The sequence below is a fragment of the Castor canadensis genome, chromosome 9 (assembly GCF_047511655.1).
Source record: "Castor canadensis chromosome 9, mCasCan1.hap1v2, whole genome shotgun sequence".
NCBI lineage: Eukaryota > Metazoa > Chordata > Mammalia > Rodentia > Castoridae > Castor > Castor canadensis.
In genome coordinates this window covers 106,986,873-106,996,170 of record NC_133394.1, presented here as the reverse complement: position 1 = coordinate 106,996,170, position 9,298 = coordinate 106,986,873, and the positions used below count along the sequence as shown (strand labels likewise).

Below are 9,298 nucleotides of genomic sequence, written 5' to 3'. Positions count from 1 at the left end.
AAAAGGAGGTAGGTGGGGAGAGAGGGAGAGGAGGGAGAGAGAGAAAGAGGAGAGGAGAGAGAGAGAGAGAGAGAGAGAGAGAGAGAGAGAGAGAGAGAGAGAGAGAGAGAGAGAGAGAGAGAGAAAACGGGAGAGATACCCTTTGTTTGACAAACCCTGAAAGGGAAGCTCCCTTAGCAGCCTTGTGGTTCCCACCTCCAAGCGTCTGCCTAGCTGCTAGGTGGAGCCCGCGCCGCGGAGCCCAGGCGGACTCCAGATCCGGGTTTTGCCGGCCACCCCTGTTCCGGGCTCGAGACCCGCTCCTGGGTTTCGGAGCTCTAGCCTCTCGCCGGCCAGTGGCTCATTCTGGCTTCGGCTGCGTCTTCTGCCGAGTGCGAGCTGCACGGCCCCCGCGCGTCCGCGCTCCCACCGGCTCTCGGCGCACCGCCCCTCCGCCTGCTCTCCCGGCACCTCTCGCTCCAGTTCCCAGGAGCGGGGATGCAGATGCAGCGGCTGGTCCGGGAGGGCGCCTCCGCCGCCGCCGCCGCTGCTGCTGGCATATCGTGGACTGCGCGTTGCCTGTGCTCCCGCAGCTGCCGCCGCCTGTGACTCGCCCCCTCCCCTTTCTTCTTTTTTGCTTCGGTCCTCTTCCTCCGGGCGTGCGCGCGCGCGGGGTGCACGGTTGGCTTTGGCAGGAGCTCGCTCGTGTGTGCGCGCGTGTGTGAGTGTGCGTGTCTGGAGAGCGCCAGAGCCTCACTCGCTTTGGGGGAGTCGAAGAAGAGAAAGGACCGGAGAGGCGGCGGCGGCGGTGGCTCAGAGCCCGGGCCGCACGATGAAGCTCCCACATGCCCGCAGCTGCCCGGCCTGACCGGAGAGCCAATCGGCCACCTCCCGGGCTCGGGGTTCGCCAGCCCCCGGGACGCAGCCCTCGGCGGCCCGGAGCCCGCTCTGCCCGCGTGTCCCGGCCGTGCACCCGGGAAGGAGTTTGCGTGTCTGTCGCTCGAGCTCTCGGCGCAGGTTGCGGGCGCCAGCGAGGACCCCGGACTGGGAGAGAACCTCGGGGGGAGGAGGAGGAGGAAGAGGAGGAGGGTTTGGCGGAGAAGCCACCCCTGGCCCTCGCGGCTCCCCCTACCTATTCCCTCACTCCCGCTCCGAGGCGGAAAGGGGAGGACGAGGAAGAAGAAGAAAAAGAAAGAGAAGGGGGGTGGGGTGGGAGAACTGGATATAAAGATCTGCTGGGGGGATGGTGGAAGATTTTTGGTCTCAGCAGCGTCTTTTCTTAAGCAGCGGCGGCGGCGGCAGCAACAGCAAGAGAAGAAGCAGCCCCAGCTATGACTGCCGCATGTTAATAGCTACTGCTTGGGTCCCTGGGCTGCTGCTGGTGACTGAGCCTGACTCCGAAGTTGTGCGACTGTGGACTGGAAGAGACATTTGAACCCTCCTTTCTCTTTCCTCCGCTTTTGCCCCCTTGGGGCGTGTGAAGCTAGGAATCGTAAAGGAAGACAAGCATTTGTGTCCCCCCCCCCCCGTCCCCTTTCTCCATGGCTGTATAGCAGAAGAAAGGGAAGACTTTTTGCTGTTGTTTCCTACCCTGGGGTCTCCACCCTCCTGCTACCTTCTCTGCGTTTTGATGATCATTTTTGCCGAGTGTGGTGAGGGTGTCTTCGCTGGGGCCACTCTTATTTTCTGCCCCGGGCTCAAGGGCTGGATTGTGGAAACTGCACCCGGCTGCAGGTTGTTGAACAACTGATGGGACAATCTCAGGGACCGGCGGTTACGAAAGGTAATTCATTCTTCGCACTCTTCATAATAGTGGTCGCCCTGGCCGGGCGCAGGCGGCAGCATCCGCTGGGCGGGCTACTGAGGGGGTGCGGGGTTCACACACACTCACCCTTCCACTCACAGATTCGCCTTCACACACTCGCCCTCTCTCACACACTCATCTGATCGTGATGCCGGGCGAGACGGGAGCCTCCTGGCTGGTGGGCGCTTGGGTTTGGCACGGGTTCGAGGTTTTCCCAGCTATTGGGCCATTTGGCGGCCGAGGGAGATGAAGGGGAGAGCAGATCCGACGCATTCACAGTCGCACACGCTGGGAATAGGAACGGTTTCCAGCCGGGGAATTTTCCCTCCCCTCTCACCCCAGTGCCATCCTCTGGTAGGGGCAGAAAGCAGCTGAGGGGGCGCCTTTTCTCCGCTGGGCTGGAGCTCTTCGCACTTGAGGCGGGAGAGGGCTGGAAGACGGACAGGGACCGGGTGAGAACCTAAGCTTTGGGGTGATGGAGAATGCGGGATGGTGAGCCTGGCGCTATCCTCCCTCGAAGCCTGCTTTGGAACATCCAAGGTGGTAGAGCTTGTCCATGTCGCGCGCCTCCGTACCGTGAAGCCGCGCTGTCTCCCCGCACCCCTCCTGTTCTGTCCCCTTCACGGCAGTTGGGTTTAGACCTACATGCCCAGGCTTTGTTAGGCTGTTGTGGCTGGAGAAAGCTGCCACTTTCGTGGGTGGCCCGGGGCTGAGCTGTGCTGGTAGTGAGGACTGGGCGGCGGGTGGTGTTAAATGAATCCGTGTGACTGAAGCGCTGGGGTGGGATGGGCATTGGTGGCCTCGGTCAGCGGGTTACAGGTAGGAGGGGAGGCACCCCGAGCTTCTCTTGGGAGAGGGCAAGTCTCTGGGCTGGAGCGGAGCGTCGGTGCCACTGCGACCCAACCGCTGCTCCCACGTCGGAGGCTGCAGACTGAGCATGCCAGGAGCCCTGCAGGATAGGTGCGCGTGTTTGTAGGAGTGGGAAGCAACATCGCCTACCACGGTTAGTTGACAATGGGGTCGGCGTGTGCGTGTCTGTGTGTGCCCAGGGGATGGCAGGAAGACTGTTAGGGGCTGGAAGAGCTGATGCTACTTGAAATGAGCTTGTTCATGGAAATCGCCTGGGATTCGTTTAACTGGAAAATCTGGTTTGAGGAGGCCAAGGGGGCCCTCTGTGGGGTTGTGAGGAAGCCTAGCTGTGTGTTCCCTGTCCGCCGGAGAGGCGCAGTTCTCTGAGATGCGTGCGACCCGTGAGAGTCGCTGATGCTGCGCTGGACGCAACCCAGATTGCCCCTGATGAGGACCTCCTAGAGTAGTCATCTCTAGCGGATTCGAAGTAATTTAGCCAAGCAGGTATAATCCCTGGTCCCTAGAATTCTCTGGTCACTTTCCTCGTTCGGGTAGAAACGCGTCTTGCTTTTATTTATAGCCAGAGATACAGCAGTTGGGCGAACTCGAGGCGTGCGAGCCACCTTCAGGGTGTCTCCTGCTTGTGTCTCCGTGTGATTCCTGCCTGCAGTAGTTAGCGAACATTGTAAACAACAGTGGAAGCATCCCCTCCACAGTCTCATTTAGAGACCAACCTGGTGGTGTCTGTTGTGTTTACTTTGCTGGGTGGATTACTCATTAGGAAGTATAAGCCTTCTTGCACCTCTGATTTTACATCCTTCCAGCCAGCTGCTGGGGAAATGAGGAGACGCACAGACTCTGGCAGGAAGGAAAAAATGCCTTCTGTGTTTTGCTCTGAAGTAAATAGGCGGTCTGCTAATTTTAGTGTCATATGGGCTATCATCACTAGTTAAAGAATGTCATCGTAGAATCTGCAAAGAAACTCTTCTTTAGTGATTTGTCTTTTGGAGAGTGTCCTGTTTCTCCATGAGATAACAGAGCTTAGCCAGATTTCCCTAATGTATTTTTCAATCTGTAATGGTGCCAAACGATCTGGAGTTCTGGCGCCCAATTTATCTGTATGTGGATTACAAATAGAATTGCCAGTTTTTTTTTTATAGTACCATCAAAAAGGATACCAGATAATTTTTTGTGGGAGTTAAAAGGGTTTTGTGTTGAAATACCTCTCAGCCTTGTTGCATCCAACCTTTTTTTTTTAAGTAACTAAATAAAGGGTAAAGAATGTAAAATGCTAAAGTTTACAAACTGTTACTTTTACATAGATAGGCACTTTTACTCTACAATAATTAAAAGATGAAATTCTTTAATTGTAGGTTACTCTGCTTTGGTATTTGCTTTAATGACTATGCTCAATTGTGTTAAAAAAAGACATAGCTTTGTACATGGGTACTTTGTTTAGGCACACTAATTCTCTCTCTCTCTGTCTCCTTCTCTCCTCTCCTCTCCTCTCCCTTCTCCCCCTCCCTTTCTTGCCCCCCTCCCCTCTTCTCACTAATCCTTCTGTCTTCCCCCTCCTTCTCTCTCCTCTCCTCTCCCCTCCCTTCCTCTCCCCTCTTTTCTCCAAAGATCCTAACTTCTTAAGGTGCAAAAGGAAAAATCTCAATCATTGATGTCTGATTTTGATTAAGTTATATTTTTATTAAGAGATATTGCTAGTGGCTATCATCCTAAGAGGAAACTTAGGGAGTTAAGATTTAACTCACCTAGGTTCAGGTATTTGGTTCCTTTCTAGAGGGTATATGTGAATCTTTACTCTTGCAAACATTTCTGAGGATTAGACTACTTTGCTCCCATTTTAGTAGACCTAATCGCAGTGATTCCTGGTCCTTACATTAAGAGATTTGATCAGATCTGTTCTTTGTTTCTTAGCAGCATGTGTTTCCTAGTGGTCATACATTCCACAGGTCCTGATGTCATTAGAAATGTGTCTGTCAGAGTATTGTGATGTCTTTAGCTGAAGGTGAATGTGTCAGAGTGGTTGAATGCCATTCCACAGAATTTCTTTATCCCCAAATATTCAATAACCTGATCCCCTGGAGTCTATGGGTGACTGGACTACTTCTGCAAACTCCGTGTAGGAGGAATGATGAGTAAAAAGCTTTATGTGAACTATTAAATTTTTTTAAAAATAGAGATGTTAGGCTGCATCAGACATCCCTGGCCAGAAGATTGATAAGCCAACATGTGATTTGTCTGATGAGTAAAGGCTTTTGATGTCTCAGTTTAGGTGGCTGAGTGTGATGATTATCCTTCAGATTAAGAGCGCTGCTCAAAAATATGAATGGAAGGTGTCTCAGAAACAATTTTCTTCATAATGCTCTTTTTTTGTTGTTGTTGTTTTTACAGTTTGCAGATTTAATCATTCTTTCCACAGGGAATAATAGCAAGTATGGGATGTATGGCTCCAGCTGCTGTGCCTGGCATTGTTTCTATATTCAGAATAGGAAAATTTTTATGGATTTGGTTTACCTTTACTACCCCTTGTGAGCGATAGCCAAGAAAATCATAAATAGTAGATAAAAAGATTATAAAATCACAGGATTGAAGTTAATCAAATACTATAATGCAAAACTGAATTGTTTTTCAGATTTGATGTGGAGCACAATAAGGTTTGGTTGAAACTCTTTGAAAAGGGCTGTCAAGTAGAAGTGACAGTTAATGTTAAAAGTGGGGCGTTTTGGCCCAGAAATCAGCAAGGAAAACTGATTGCAATTTTTGTATTGAGGCTCACACACTGATTTTGAGAAATGCTGTGCTTTAATTTAGCATGGTGTGAATGGTGATGAGAGCAGTTGGAATTAAAGGAAGATGATCCTTCCTTAAGTTTTGCAAATGGCTATTTTGCCTTTGATTGGTTAGATTTGCATTACATTCAAAATAGACATTTGCTCACATAGGGAGGAACCCTAAAGCCCAGGTTATATTGTAACTCTGCATTTGTTTGTCCTCAAGGACATATGTACACTTAGAATACTGTTGCATTTTTTCTTTTATGCAAATGCATTTGTTTAAAGAATACCTTATTTTATAACAAAATGAGAAGTAAGACAGTCCAGTGTAAGGTCCTCCAGATATTTTCCCTTTGTTTTCTCTCTCTCTCTCTCTCTCTCTCTCTCACACACACACACACACACACACACACACACACACACACACGGTCCAGAGTTGTTTATTCATATAGAGAAAAGTCCAGATTTTTCATTCATGTGCCTTGGATATTGATGCTTATTGATAGTTAAGAAAGCAGTGTAAGCATGTCCTCAGATAGCATTTATGATTCCTAAGATGTGTAGGTTTTTCGCCAAAATGTTTAATGTGTAATCCTGGTCTGAGTATCAATAAAATTACTCTTCTACTTCACGGTAATCAAGTGAAATGTTTTCTTAGGATTGTGAAATGTGCTCATTCATTCACCAACTCAAGATATAAAAGAAAATTCATTGTCCTAGTCTGAAGTAATTGAACTTCTCCATTTAGTTTGGGGGTGTGTGGATAAAAGGGTTGCATTCTTCCTGCATTTGATCATAACAGATTACATAAGTCTCTTTGTAATTTTGCTGTTTGTTTTTGTGGTGCTAGGGATTGAACCCAGTGCCTTGTACATGCTAGACAAGTGCTATGCCACCAAACCACACTCCCAGCTCTGAGGTTCTATAAATCTTTGTAAGTCAAGTATTGCATATGTCTTATTGACGTTTTAAAAAAGAACTTGATTTTAATGGTAATGAATGTCTTAGTAAGACTAATTACAGACAGAGGAAGTAAAAATTTGTTACATATAATTCAAGAATTTAAATGGAATACTGTTAATGGTAATTCTGACTGTTTTGAAAACTATCTTTGGGATGGAAAAATAAATCCCTTAATTGGATGTTTCTGACTTGTAAAACTTGTAGAAAAACCTTTTCTTAATAATGCTTAGACTTTTTTTTGATAGTTGTAGACAACATACTCAAGTCATTGAGCTCATTAATTTTTAAGAGTGTGAAAGAATCCTGAGATCGTCTTGAACGTTTTCCAAGATCTGCATTCTTTTTAGCAAAATTGTCACCCGTCTGACCATAAAAACAGTCATCTAGAATAAGAAAGCAAATAGATGTTCAAGAACAGCAGGTTGAATACCTGTTTATTATTTTGGCATTTTCTTGATTCTGTTTCTGAATGGTTCCAATACAGAAAAGATGTTTTTAGTTTTTTGGCTCCCATTTAGTGAAATGGGAAGTTCAAATCTGTAGTTCTCCAGCATAATCTGCTGACTAACCCTAGGTTGGCTGCAAAGGTGCCAAGGAGGAAATACAAAATCTAGGCAGCAGGTTGTAGGCACTCCTTTATCTAGAAAGGCACATGGTGTAGAGGTGAGAAGAAAGGGACACTGTGGTGTGCCTTGGTTTTGAGAAGCAGTTTGATTTGGGGCAAGACACTTCATCTCACTATGTCTCAATTTCCTGCTAGATTTTAATGGGTTTGAGAATTGTACCAAATTCACAGATTGTCATGAAAATTTAATGAGTAAATATATTGGAGTAACTTAAAATAGTTTGTAGTGCATAATAAGAAGATATAATCACTCGTTGCTCTCATCAGCATCATCATTATTATTATTATTATTATTATCATTAATATTATTAGGTCTCATGAAGGCCCTAAGAAACTTTAGTAAATTCCCCATGTAATTCAGATATGCAATTATGTTTCACATCATTACTTTAGAGTATGCCTTAAAATGATGCTGAATTTAAAAGTTTTCTGTAAATGATAATTTTTGCTTTACTTTACTCCTGTATTTTAAAACTCATGAAGAGTTGCCAGCATTTCTTTTAATAGAAAGATTTAATAAAACACCTTTGTTTGCTTGAGATAAATTTTAAGTTGAGTAGTAAGCATGAATGCCCAATTAAAACTAGATTCAAAGACCCTAAATGAATATTTATATATCTTGGGAATTATTAGGGAGGAAATCACTTTTCTGAAGTGATATCCAGACGACTCACTACACAATCTGTTAATCACTACCTAAGCACCACAACAGGCCATTTTCAGTGAGAAGCCATCCTTGAGGTAATTACATATTATAGCTCAGTCTGTTTGTGAGTGGTGATATGCCTAACTAATAGAAGCTCCACATACAGAATTGGTTTTCCTAAATTCTGAAGTTTAACTGGAGAATTGGAATACTTCTGAGTCAGGCACTTTGATAACTAAAAACTTGTAGTTACAGATTTGCATATAGTCCACAGCTTGTTTTAATTTCTGGTTCAGGCCTGTCATGGAAATTAACATATGACACTTATCACCTTTAGCCTTTGGTCTTAGTATTCTAGAAACTAAATTATAGCCCCTGGATAGGCATAGCTGGGAACTGCTCTTACTTAGGAACTTTTCAGCCATAGGTTTTGGAATGCAGACATGTGAGTAGAATCTCCTGAAGCTCTGCCATCTCTGTGAAACAGAGGTAGTAACATCCACATTGCTGGTTTGGAGAGAATAAGAAGTGAACATAAAATTATCCGGTAGAGTGAGTGTTTAATGCATAGTACCTTTTATTATTAGTCATAGTATTATTAGAAATGTCCTTGAGTACTATCATTAAGAAAACCTCGTTAAATCAAATAGCATTTTCTTAATTGAAGAGTTCTTGATGAGCTATGAAAATCAATAGCATTTTCTCCAGCAATTGAGAAAGGTTCTATTTGTCTTTCTTAGGTGCTTTCCTTCTCTCCTTTTTAAAACTCTTTAACTACTGATTTCTTCTGAGTGCTTCCTCTTAATCTTAAAACATTAGGTTTTGCTACTAATTCCATACCAGAAATCCTGATCGAAAAAAAAAAATTGTCTTTTTGACATCCATCAAGCAGTGTGTCTGAACATTGACTTTCAATTAGTTATGAGGCAAAATCAACAATTTAAATTTAAGACATTTAAAATAAACAGTAATCATCTTTCTACATGGTGTCAATAACTCTTTAAGCATTAACTACATCAGATTTTTCTATAATATATAACCAAATCAAGTCCTCACAAACTTCCTAAGATTTACAGATTTCCATACTTTTGAAAATGTGTATGTAATCCCAAAGTACAATCCTCAAAAGACTGCCATCCATGCAAATTAAAAGGAATCCTTATGATTTAGATTCCAATAGTTTCATGAAGACTAGAAATATTGAAATGTTCATAAATCAAGTCCAAACTTTAGAATTAACATCTACTTTTCAATAACAGTAGCCAACAAGAGTCTTTTTAGTTGTGTGACTTTTCCCTATAATTATTGAGCATTTATGTGAAAAAGGAAAGGTTCAACAAAGTAGTTGAGGTAAACTGAATGAAAAAATAAACAGCACATAAGACAACTGACTTGCTAAATTGTAATAGACTTAAGTAGTTGAAAGTATGACCCAAGAAATTGAAAGCCAAGTAAAAAACTGGTCACCCCTTTCTGTTTGATCAGCTTGTGTTGGTGTTTATGCTTCCCGCAGAGGCAGAGTGTGTTACTATTCAGGACAGCCCCAGTGGCTCATAGTAGCCTGAGCCTGTGAGAATAGGGAGAGACTCAAGCCCAGTTTTTGATGTTCTGCATGGGTGGGTAACTTGAATACTAAAATGCAT

The 9,298-nt window shown here is 44.7% G+C and overlaps 1 protein-coding gene across 39 annotated transcripts in view; it reads left to right on the top strand.

The window, feature by feature from the left end:
* The first annotated feature begins 339 nt into the window (after positions 1 to 339).
* The window catches only part of Adgrl3 (adhesion G protein-coupled receptor L3), a 1,316,738-nt gene continuing 1,307,779 nt past the window's right edge, over positions 340 to 9,298 (top strand). For 9 of the 39 annotated variants that reach the window (XM_074042162.1, XM_074042155.1, XM_074042160.1 and 6 more), the window contains exon 1: positions 347 to 1,762. The gene's annotated coding sequence lies outside the window, so the exon portion shown is untranslated. The other 30 variants (XM_074042151.1, XM_074042150.1, XM_074042147.1 and 27 more) reach the window with 12 other exon arrangements.